The sequence below is a fragment of the Papio anubis genome, chromosome 10 (assembly GCF_008728515.1).
Source record: "Papio anubis isolate 15944 chromosome 10, Panubis1.0, whole genome shotgun sequence".
In the NCBI taxonomy this organism is placed as follows: Eukaryota; Metazoa; Chordata; class Mammalia; order Primates; family Cercopithecidae; genus Papio; species Papio anubis.
In genome coordinates this window covers 24996822-25009708 of record NC_044985.1, presented here as the reverse complement: position 1 = coordinate 25009708, position 12887 = coordinate 24996822, and the positions used below count along the sequence as shown (strand labels likewise).

Below are 12887 nucleotides of genomic sequence, written 5' to 3'. Positions count from 1 at the left end.
TATGCTAAAATTTTTCTTGAGGATAGAAAGTGCTCATCTGCATGAAATGATCAAGTTTACTCTTATTTTGTGGATATGTCAGTTTCATTTCACATCTATGAGTTATATTTTTCATATTTCAACACTAACTTGGTTCAAATTCTGGCTATAACTTATTGGTTATGTGATGTAGGGTAAGTTAGTTACTTAAATACATTGCATCTTGATTTACTTATCTGTAAAATGGAAATGAAATCTTTCATCTAAATATCTAGGGACAAGTCTAAAATACTATTAACTCCAAGGTAAGGTTGAGTTTCTTTCTTTCTTTTCTCCTCCATAAAAATGAGACTAGAGAGGTCAAAAATTACCTTTTAGCTGGATCTGAATATCTTACTTCGGAGTGTCAGAATAATGAAGACCTGTGTCAGAATAATGAAGACCTGTTAATGAAGAGAGCAATATAAAACCCTCAGTCTCTTCTTCAGAGGTTTATATCCTACCCAATTACTCACTAAGGATGCTTTTCCCTCATGGCATTAAATAAGTGCAAACTGAAAGAAAGAGAAGGCAAAAGACCTGGTTCTGTTTAGACTCCTGCAATTACTCACTATGTAACCCCAAACCAAGTCATTTAACTTCTGAGTTTTATTTTTATCTCCTGAAAAAAAACCAATTAGGAAAGCTCTTTACAGATAAATTCTGATGTCACCTTTGTCATGGAGAAATGAGACAATGTGGGAAGATTGGGGGAGATAGAGCTCAAGAGGTTGAGAGTTGAATTTTCTGCTCTAGTGGTTTATTTGACCTTGTGTATCAAGTGAGAAAAGGCAGGTCTGATGAATGAGAAGGGAATGGGATGGCACCAAACCTCAGGACACTTGCTTAGAAACTATTTGTTTGAAAAATAGCATGTTCCAGACACTACTCAAGATACTAGGAATTTATCAGTATACAACTCCAATAACATCTCTGTCTTCATGGGGTATTAAGACAAAAAGCCAATAAATAATTAACAAGATTATTTCAGAGAATGATGTACTAAGCAAAGAAAAATCAAACAGGGTAGGGGATAATAAGATTACACCTACAGGGAGGAAGTAAATCTATGGTCCAAGGAGGCTTCTTTAAAGTCATGACACTTAATGCTATCCCTATATAAACAAGACTAACTCAGTCATGCAAAGATACAGAGAAAAGTCCCGGTTAGGGGCTAAAGAATCAGACAGTCGCCGCGTGCGGTGGCTCACGCTTGTAATCCCAGCACTTTGGGAGGCCCAGGCGGACAGATCAGGACGTCAGGAGATTGAGACCATCCTGGCTAAGACGGTGAATCCCCGTCTCTACTAAAAATACAAAAAAATTAGCCGGGCGTGGTAGTGGGTGCCTGTAATCCCAGTTACTGCAGAGGCTGAGGCAGGAGAATCGCTTGAACCCGAAAGGCGGAGGTTGCAGTGAGCCGAGATCCCGCCATTGAACTCCAGCCTGGGCGACAACAGAGCAAGACTCCGTTTCAAAAAAAAAAAAAAAAAAAAAAAATTCAGACAATTTATCAATCTGATTTGTCAATCTGCTGCCAGTTCACTCGTTCAAACTTGGGGAGCTTCGCAGTGCAACACTGATGAACGTATTGATTAGTTCTGTTCTTGGCTTTATCAGTCACTAATCTCTCTCTGCTCATCAATTTCTTTGTAAGTGAAATATAGGAGGAGAAGCCAGAATGTTATGAACACACTCTTGTGATTATTTTCACTTCTTCACTTCTAAATGCTATGATTAATCCCTGTCTTAACTATTTCGCAAGGTAGATTTGAAGATGAGATAGTAGATGTGAGAACAGGTTCATTGAAGCCTCAACTCACTGGAATATTAATATAAAATAACTATTTTTTTTGATCACCACTTTCAATCATGTTCTATTGTCATCTACTTTCTCTATATCTTAACAACATCCTAGGCAGATACCATAATTTTCTGGTATTGGTACTATAAAATGTAAAGAGCAGTTGTTAAAGGTGGTAATATCAATGAGTTATTTATGCCGAAGCTTAGGGAAGAAAGCACCTTTCACAATGGTAGCAACCCGGAAGTTTTTGTCTATAAGTGGCTATAGGGGCTCAAGAACTAAAACTGAAGCCGATGTTGCAAACAAGTTAGAAATTGAACTGCTAGAATAAGCCCAGTCATTAGTATTTTGTCTAAGAGTCTAGAACAGCTGTCAACATGGCAACCTCTTCTCAACATTCAGAGGCCTGTAATGAGACAGCATCTACTGAGAAGGTGTCAAGGTTCTTTCACGTCTCAAATGTGGAAATCAGGACATGGCAGTTAAAGGAGTTTGGAAGATAATTAGGGTATTTTAAAGAATAGATTTTTTTTTTTGTTATAGTATACCAGATTGTTGATGCCTTATAAACAATGCCTTAGGAGAATCCATAACTGTAGGTGTTTCTACTACATTTTAGAAACAAAAAAACAAAACAAACAAACAAAAAAAAACTATCATTTTATATTGCGGCCCACAATATAACATTTATTAGCCTTTTTGTTGGTATATTCTTACATTGAAACAGGTATCTAACCAATGCACAAAATAGTGAATTATTGCATTACTGAAAGATAAAGTGGTTTAAATTATATATTTTTTCACATACAGATGGCCATTTTCTTCTTCTCATTAGTAAAAGACTAAATGATTTTTTTAAATTTCTGTCTAATATTAGAAATATAAGATGTCAAGTTTTTTGAGACAGTTTGAGAAAATAGTCTTTTGAAAACTCATTTCCATATTACAATTTTTAAAACAGTTTTCTATAAAAAAGACTAATGCAAAATCATTTTAAAATATTTTTGTTAAAAAACAAAATTGTTTTTCAGTAGTTCTGTCTTCCTAAAATTTACAGGGATATTTTTATATTTACTAAAATATTATAGGTCCATGTAAGAAAGAAAATGGTTCACTTTTCCAGTTTCTCCTTGGGCTTTGATTCCAATATTAAGGCGTAAATATGTCCAAATAAATTTCCCTTGAGATGTTTGACTCAGTGTCATTAACTTGATGTTTTGTTCCATTTATCCTCTATTATATACATAGTGCAACAAGCTTGAGGTGATGATTAATACACAAAGATCTTGTTTTAGGTTCAGCAAAACTAGACTGATAAGACAGAGTTAACTTCTTTCTGGAGGCTTTGTGAAGTCCCTAGTATTATTATTTTCATCTTTATAAAGCTAAAAATATTTTTATCACTCTTGTTAGTTTCTGATTTCTAAGCCTAGAAATTAAGAACACCAACCAGTCTTCCTCCACTAGGTTTTCCTTGCTGTTCTGAGTCCTGAAAAAAATAGTTCTGGTTGTGCTGGATCTTGTATCAACAGTCTTCTTTATGATAGTCATCTGCCTTTGAACTAAAGGAGTCCTGGCTCGATCTTTCATTGCATCTGACTGATGTCTACACGTGGTGACAAACTCAATGTAAACCAAGAACTCCATATCCATCAGAGTGTGTGTTCTCTTTAGTGGAAGTGGTCTAGAGCACCTTACACAGTATAGTACCAAGGCTATCATTCTTTCCATGTTTCTCCAAAAGTCTCAGTTTTTTTATCTAAAACTTACAGTGTGGGTTTTTAGGCAAGTATGAGGAAAAGGAAAGACTACTTGATAATAAAATATATGGCTATGCTGAAATTATTATAGTAAATAATTAGAATTGAGGATAGTGAATTTTTAATTGGAATGTAATATATAACTATGTTATAAATAATTTGTCACTGATTATACAGATGATTAAGAACATATGTGTTGTAAGGGCATTGCCAAATATCTAGAGACTACCATCCCATCCAGAAAAGTATGTTATCATTCAATTTGGAGCTTTACAAAAGCAGCAAATGTGTTTCATTGACAAAAATGTGTAAATAAAAACTATTCTTGGTGACTCATTTTCTCTCTTTACATGTTTTAATGTCCTTAGAAATTGTCTTATAAGCCAAGATTACTTCCTAATTAGCTAAATTTAATATTCATACAAGGTCCATAAGTTTATTAAGGATGTAGTAATTAGATTTAAGTTGGCATAGAGTTACACAATCATTGTTGATAAAAATTTGGCAAAAGGAAAGATTTAAAAATTTACCTATCTTGTCAGTAAAGTGAGTCCAAAGTTTTGTAGCATTAGCTGAAGTTCAAATGAATAAACCCTTTAAAAAGAAGTAAGCTATCATAATTCCATTTGGTTAAACCTGTGTTTGCATTCTTGGTATCTTAAATATAGTATGGAAACAATTCATTTGACACATAAAGCCATTTTAAGAAAATCAAAATAAATGCTTCATAAAAATGAATAATTTTATATAGACAAAATATACTTGTGTAATATTCAGTCTTCTCTAAGTTCAAGAAAAAAAAAAAAAAAACAGATGACGTTGTGACATTGCTTTAAAAACTATTAATCCAATCTGATTTGTCCAAAGATTAACCATAACAAAGTTTACTATACAAATCGAGGTTCTCATAAACCTTCTATATTCAACCAAATAACAAATGTTTCAGATATTTTAATTAATGCATTTTTACAATTATATTTTACTAACTTAGTGCCCATTTCTATTTCTTAATTTCTTATCTAGCAATTAGTCATTGCCCACACAGCTAAATTGGAAGTTACTGTGAGAGGGACCGATAACTCTCCACCCTCTACCTCAAAGGGTCAGCACAGTTAAACATTAAAAATACAATTTATTCATCCGGAGGAAATCATTGAATCCTGTATTAAATTTATGTAAGTGCTTATTTATAATTATGTATATTATATATGATTGTATATTTACATGCTTACCTCAGTAAGCCAATCAGATTAGTGGCTTTTTGACATTTTTAAAAACACTTGTATTAGTTTGCTAGTCTGCTATAACACAATACCAAAGGCTGGTGGCTTGAACAACAGAAATTAATTTTCTCATAGTTCTGAAGGGTAGAAGTCCAAGATCAAGGTGTCAGCAGGTTTCATTTCCCCTAAGACATCTCTCCTTAGCTTGCAGATAGCTGCCATCTTGCTGTGTCCCCATATAGCCTTTTCTCTGTGTGTATGCATTTCTGGTATATTTTCTTCTTCTTAGGACACCAGTTCTGTTGTATTAGTGCCCCACCCTTAAGACCTCATTTAACCTTAATTCCCTCTATATTAAAGGATCTATCTCCAAATATAGTCTTATTTCAGATGAGGGCTTCAATGTTCAAATTTTGGGATAACACAGTTCAGTCCATAATAGCACCCAATTTATATCATTTAATCTTTGTAAGAACATTATTAATAGATTTCTTGTATTATTCTGATTTAAAAACATTATAATGATATAATTGACATTCAATAGGCAACACATTTGAAAGACATGGATGAAATGTTTGTCATGGAACCATTACTACAATCAAAATAGCCTGTCCATCACCCCTAAATGTTCCCTTGTGCCCTATGTAGTTTTTCTTCCCCCTTAAGGAAGAAGTGATCTGCTTTCTGTTCCTACAGATTAACTTGTATTTTCTACAGTTTTATATAAATGGAATTATACAGTACACACTCTTTTGCCTGACTTCTTTCACTCAGCATAGTTCAAGATTCATCATGTTGTTGTATTTATCAATAATTAATCTTTTTTACTGAGTAGTATTTAATTTTACATATATACCACAGTTTATTTATTCATACACCTGTTGATGGACATTTATCTTCAAGATTTTTTCTATTACAGATAAAGATGCTATGATCATTTGTGTACAAGTATTAGCATGAAAATAAACTTCCTTTCTTCTTGGGTAAATATGAGTAGAAGGGCTAGGTTATGTGATACACACACACACACATTTACCAATGTGGCTGTACCATTGTACATTTCTACCAGTAGAATACAAGAATTTTAGTTTTCCGTCGTCTTTGCCAACACTTGGTCTAGTTGATCTTTTTTAAATTCTAACTCTTCTAATAGATATGTAATTGTATCTCATTATCATTTTACTTTATATTTGTCTGCAGGTACTGATTATAGTGAATTTTTTTTCATGTCCTTATTTGCCATTCATATATACCCTTTGGTGAAGTCTTTCTTAAATCTTTTTCCCTTTGTCCTTATTGGCCTTTGCCCTTTTCTGTGTAGGATAGATTTGTTTTTTGTTTTTTTTTCTCTTATTGGAGGGTTTTGAGTGTTCTTTATATAGAGTATACACAAATCCTTTATCAGATGAAAGCCTTATAAAGATTTTTTTTCCCAATCTGTGACTTAGAGTTTTATTCTCCTAACAGTGTCTTTAGAAAAAGTTTAATATTTGATGAGGTTTAATTTATCATTTTTTAATTATTATACTTTAAGTTCCAGGGTAAATGTGCACAACGTGCAGGTTTGTTACATATGTAAACACATGCCATGTTGGTGTGCTGCAGCCATCAATTCGTCATTTACATTAGATATATCTCCTAATGCTGTCCCTCCACCCTGCCCCGTCCCCATAATAGGCCCAGGTGTGTGATGTTCCCCTTCCTGTGTCCAAATGATCTCATTGTTCAATTCCCACCTGTGAGTGAGAATATGTGGTGTTTGGTGTTCTGTTCTTGCAATAGTTTGTTGAGAATGATGGCTACCAGCTGCATCCATGTCCCTACAGAGGACACAAACTCATCCATTTTTATGACTACATAGTATTCCATGGTGTATGTGTGCCACATTTTCTTAATCCAGTCTGTCACTGATGGACATTTGGGTTGATTCCAAGTCTTTGCTATTGTGAATAGTGCCACAATAAACATACGTGTGCATGTGTCTTTATAGCAGCATGATTTATAATCCTTTGGGTATACACCCAGTAATGGGATGGCTGGGTCAAATGGTATTTCTAGTTCTAGATCCTTGAGGAATTACCACACTGTTTTCCACAATGGTTGAACTAGTTTATAATCCCACCAACAGTGTAAAAGTGTTCCTATTTCTCCACATCCTCTCCAGCACCTGTTGTTTCCTGATTTTTTAATGATTGCCATTCTAACTGGTGTGAGATGGTGTCTCATTGTGGTTTTGACTTGCATTTCTCTGATGGCGAGTGATGATGAGCATTTTTTCATGTATCCATTGGCTGTATGAATGTCTTCTTTTGAGAAATGACTGTTTATATTCTTTGCCCACTTTTTGTTGGGGTTTTCTTTTTCTTGTAAATTTGTTTGAGTTCTTTGTAGGTTCTGGCTATTAGCCCTTTGTCAGATGAGTAGATTGCAAAAATTTTCTCCCATTCTGTAGGTTACCTGTTCACTCTGATGGTAGTTTCTTTTGCTGTGCAGAAGCTCTTTAGTTTCCTTAGATCCCATTTGTCAATTTTGACTTTTGTTGCCATTGCTTTCAGTGTTTTAGACATGAAGTCCTTGCCCATGCCTATGTCCCAAATGGTATTACCTAGATTTTCTTCTAGGGTTTTTATGGTTTTAGGTCTAACATTTAAGTCTCTAATCCATCTTGAATTAATTTTCGTATAAGGAGTAAGGAAAGGATCCAGTTTCAGCTTTCTACTTATGTCTAGCCAATTTTCCCAGCACCATTTATTAAATAGGGAATCCTTTCCCCATTTCTTGTTTTTGTCAGGTTTGTTAAAGATCAGATGGCTGTAGATGTGTGGTATTATTTCTGAGGGCTCTGTTCTGTTCCATTGGTCTGTATCTCTGTTTTGGTTCCAGTCCCATGCTGTTTTGGTTACTGTAGCCTTGTAGTATAGTTTGAAGTCAGGTATCATGATGCCTTCCAGTTTTGTTCTTTTGGCTTAGGATTGTCTTGGCAATGCAGGGTCTTTTTTGGTTCCATATGAACTTTAAAGCAGTTTTTTTCCAATTCTGTGAAGAAGTTCATTGGTAGCTTGATGGGGATGGCATTGAATCTATAAATTACCTTGGGCAGTATGGCCATTTTCACAATATTGATTCTTCCTATCCATGAGCATGGTATGTTCTTCCATTTGTTTGTGTCTTCTTTTATTTCACTGAGCAGTGGTTTGTAGTTCTCCTTGAAGAGGTCCTTTACATCCCTTGTAAGTTGATTTCCTAAGTATTTTATTCTCTTGAAGCTATTGTGAATGGGAGTTCATTTATGATTTGGCTCTCTGTTTGTCTGTTACTGGTGTATAAGAATGCTTGTGGTTTTTGCACATTGATTTTGTATCCTGAGACTTTGCTGAAGTTGCTTATCAGCTTAAGGAGATTTTGGGCTGAGACAATGGGGTTTTCTAAATATACAATCATGTCATCTGCAAACAGGGACAATTTGACTTCTTCTTTTCCTAACTGAATTCCCTTGATTTCTTTCTCTTGCCTGATTGCCCTAGCCAGAACTTCCAACACTATGTTGAATGGGAGTGGTGAGAGAGGGCATCCCTGTCTTGTGCCAGTTTTCAAAGGGAATGCAATAGACTGTGATGTTGGTGTTAAATTTAATAAATCTTTGCTTAACCAAATGTTATAAATATTTTGTTTTATGTTTTCTTCTAGGAGTTTTATAGTTCGGGACTTTACATTTCAGTTTATGATTCATCTTTTTTTAGAGGATTCGTATGAAGTTAATTGTTGTATATGGTATAAGGTGTGAATCTAAGAATATTTTGCATATAGGTGTCTAATTTTTCCAGCACCATTTGTTGAAAAAGCTATTGTTTCTCTACTGTAGTGCCTTTGCATCTTTGCCACAAATAAGCTATTCATTTAGCTGTAGGTTTATTTCTAAAATTTTTTCTCTGTCCTATTGATTTATCTATTTCACAAATATCACACTATTTTGACTTTATCTCAGTTCTTAAAATTAGGTACTCTCATCTGTCCAATTGTGTTGTTTATCCATAGCTGTTTTTGGCTATTCTAGGTCTTTCAAATTTCTATGTGAATTCTTAAACCATTTTCCCAATATTTACAGAAAGTGTGACAGACTTTAGTGGATATTTCATTGAACTGATAAGTTTGGAGAGAACAGACATCTTGACAATATTATTCCTTCTACCCCATAAACAAGGCCTATCTTACATTAGTTAATGTCTGTCACAATGTTTATTGTTATTATTTCCAGGTCTTTCACATATTTCAAACAATAAATTAATACTTCAATGCTATGTTTAGTGGTACTTTAAAAAAAAGTTTTAATCCCCAGTTGTTATTTGCTAGTAAAAAATATGATATATTTATATTGCATTCTTAAATCTTGCTAAATTTACTAATTCTAGTATCTTTTTAGTAGATTCCATTCAATTTTCTATATAGAGAATCATGCCATCAGAAAATCACTTCTTTTCTAAACATGGTTGTCTTTTAATTCTTTTTCTTGCCTGAGGGCATTAAACAGAGTTTCAAGTACTGTATTGAATAGAAGTGATAAGAACAAATCCCTGTCTTGTCTTGTTCCTGTTCTTAGGGGGAAAGCATTCAGTCTTTCACCGTTAAGTACACTACCCATAAGGTTCTTTCATAAAACCCCATTATCAATTTGAAGAAGTTCCCTTCTAATCCTAGTTTGCTGAGAGTTTTTGTCAGTAATGGATGTTAGATTTTGTCAAACGATTTTTTTGTCTATTGAGATGATTTAATTTGTTACTATGATTAATTATATTGATATTCTAATACAAAAACTAAGTCTGCATGATTGGAATAAACAGCACCACTAATGTGTCATTAGTAATGACACATTATCCTTTTAATATATCATAGGATTTAATTTGCTAAATTTTAGTTAGAAATCTTGAATCTAATTTTTGTGGGATGTAGATCTGTGGTTGCCCATTTTTATAACACCTTTGTCTGGTTGCAGAGTCATGGTAATGATGACCTCAGAGAATAAGTTGGAAGTACTTCCCTTGGTACTATACCTTTCAAATTAAAAAAAAAAAAAAAAAAAAAAAAATCCATAACATGCAAAAGAACTATTACAAGGGAAACAATGTTATAATAATATCTACCTAATAAAATATCCCATTGAATGTTTTCCAAGTGTATCGGGTAAAAGCCTAGGCTCTTATCTTGAAACTTGGTTTCAAATCCCAACATTGCCCCTATTTGTTTGTTGATGTATAAAATATCATTACTGTGTGTGTAGCATATATTTTTAAATGTTGGAGGACCAAGACATTTAGCCTTTTCCACCGGCTTTATTGCAATATTATTCACAAATAAAATCGTATATGTTTATCAAAATATAACTCTCTGAAATAATGCATATGTTAATTAGCTCAAGTTAGGCATTTCACAACATATACATGCTTCAAAACATCATTTTGTAGCCTTTTGTTTCTTTAACTTCAATAAATCCTTCAATATTAAGGTAAACAGTTCCTGGAAACCTTTACATCTTGTCTGCAAGAAGCACAACTTCGAATCTTATCAAGATATCAGAAATTCTGGTAAGCTGGTTGGTTCTTTAAAGTCCAGGAAGTGCTGGTCTCTGGCCAGTGTTCCAGGAATGATGACATATATGCAGCAGTTCTGAGAACCTACAGAGATGTGGGCACTTTTCTCCCCTCTCTAACTAACATATAACCTAATTTCCTGATGCTAAGTCTATTAGGCCGATGTTCCTTAGACCCTTTGCTTGAGTCTTTAAAACTGAATTTGACAAAGCATTTAAAATTATAACAATGGAAAAATATTCCATGCCAGAAATTGGAGTGTTATCTACAAAATCTTTTTCAATTTTCATTTCATATGATTTAAAAACTGGCCTTATTTGATATTCATAATAGACTTTTTTCGAATAATGAAAGACTGCACATTTTGTTAGAATCATTATTTTGACAGTTTGTATGGATTTCATAATTTCATATTCTTTACTTTTAGCTGGAGGGAAATAGTATCTATAGAAATGAATACCAGATATAAATGCATTTTCTATTTTATTTTAATTCATAGGTTTATACAAGCTGTTTCATCTTCATATCGTGTACTTCTCTCCCAATATACCTGTGATAGAAGTTCTGCTACACTGAAGATCTAAGTCAAATTCATGGTTCAACCCATACATCTTTCTCCTCCCTAATTGGCACTTTCAGGGTATTAATAGCAAGTTATATAGCTAATTCCTTGGTCGATACTTACAAATATAATAGGTACCTTTTTACTGATTATTTTACCATCAGATCAGAATATTTTCTTTTTTGCTCATCATTTTGTATCCACTGTGTGTTCTGCCTGGCAAATAGTAGAAATGTATTAAATTGTTTTGAATAATGAATTATGCTAGATAGATATTAAAGCAGGAAAGGAAGTAAAATTTGAAGTCTCTTGCCTTTAAATAAATAAAGCTGTCTTTTAAAGATAAGGAAATTGAGAATAGAAAAATTTGTTTGTATCATTTATAATTTGTTGACATCCATATTACTGTGCAACTTAGGAATCTGATTTTTATATACAAACTTTGAAATTCATATTATGGAAGTGAACAGTGAAGATTCAGAATCAGTATAATCGAGAGGTGCTAAGTTTCTTGAGGGTGACTTTTAACCTATGATCTATTTTGTTCTCTTTTCCAGTTAACCCTCTGTCAAACTCCCAGCAACACACTCTGCACACAGACACACTCTATAAGTGAACAGAATGTCTATTCATATGCATGAAGCTTTGTACACACTTAAGTATATAGCCTATGTCCTTTTATATTTAAAAAAATGCCTTAATAGGTTCCAATTGAGTCTGTTGGTATACTTCATAGTTTCATCTGGTCTTAACTTTCTATTTATCATTAAAAATTAATATAGTCTACTCTCCATTATCTACAAAAATTGTATGCAGTAAAATTGAATCATGCAAACATAATTCAGAAATCATTTGTGTTTGTATGTAGGAAGTAGTACGTGATGTTTTCTGAGTAAGTTTCTTGCCTTAATTATATTTTGCTTGGGGCAATTAGTTTGCATTCCCTGAGCACACATTAACTGACAGTGGGGGAAAGTACAGCCCTGGAATATTCTGGGAAAATGATTTAAAATCCTGTAACTGAACCGCATGTATATACTCAATACTCGTATGTGACCTGGGAAAATTCAAAGGGGTCCAATATTGTCTGGAGTATTATTGAGACTTGGTGATCAAATCATGTCTTTCAAAAATAACTGCGTATATTTCTAATTTAACTCAGTCTAGTCCCACAGTATCAGTTTTATATAGGAAATTCATTAAACTCGATCGTTCAGTGAGGACACTTGAGAGCAAATGGAAGTTCAGCTTATTGTTAGTTCTCTCATGGGCCTGTGTGCATGCACATGTGTGTGTTGCTTCAAACGTTAATTTGTTTGTCCCTGTGACAATATGTGTTGGTTTTGTTGATTTCTTTTGCTTTATTGTTTTCAGTTGTAGCTAAGAACACATTATTTCCTAGGAATTATATATAAAATGACACCTGCAGCACTCAACTTTCAATGTTCATCAGATTTTAAATGCCAGAAGGAAATAGATTCTAAGGACAATTGTGCTATGCAGATAAAATGCAATTGTGTTCTACAGAAAAGATTTCCATTCTGTGTGCTAACAAGTACATATTTCCATTACATTTTTTAAAAAGGAGATAGTTTTGATCATATTAATGAATAAGAATGTTTTACTAAAAATGTATAATTATTTGTATATTATTCTTTCGCTATTCTCTCTTTTTAGAAATCTCTCTCACACACATACCCACACTCACACATGCACATACTTTCCTGTATTAGAAGAATATGTGAAATCTAATCTTCACTCACTTTAGTTTGAAGAATCACATGCATATTGAATGAATGTAGTGACAATACTTGTATTTTAATGTTAAAATTCCTAATCTAACCCCTGAAGTCACTACAGGGACATATATATATATGTATGTATATCTCAATTTTATGAAGTATGGTTTATTTAACTTAAGTTTGCATCAGT

General features: G+C 33.4%; 1 protein-coding gene across 1 annotated transcript in view; it reads left to right on the top strand.

Moving 5' to 3' along the window:
• The window catches only part of LRP1B (LDL receptor related protein 1B), a 1950491-nt gene that overhangs the window by 1022460 nt on the left and 915144 nt on the right, over window positions 1–12887 (top strand). The gene's annotated exons all lie outside the window — the stretch shown is intronic.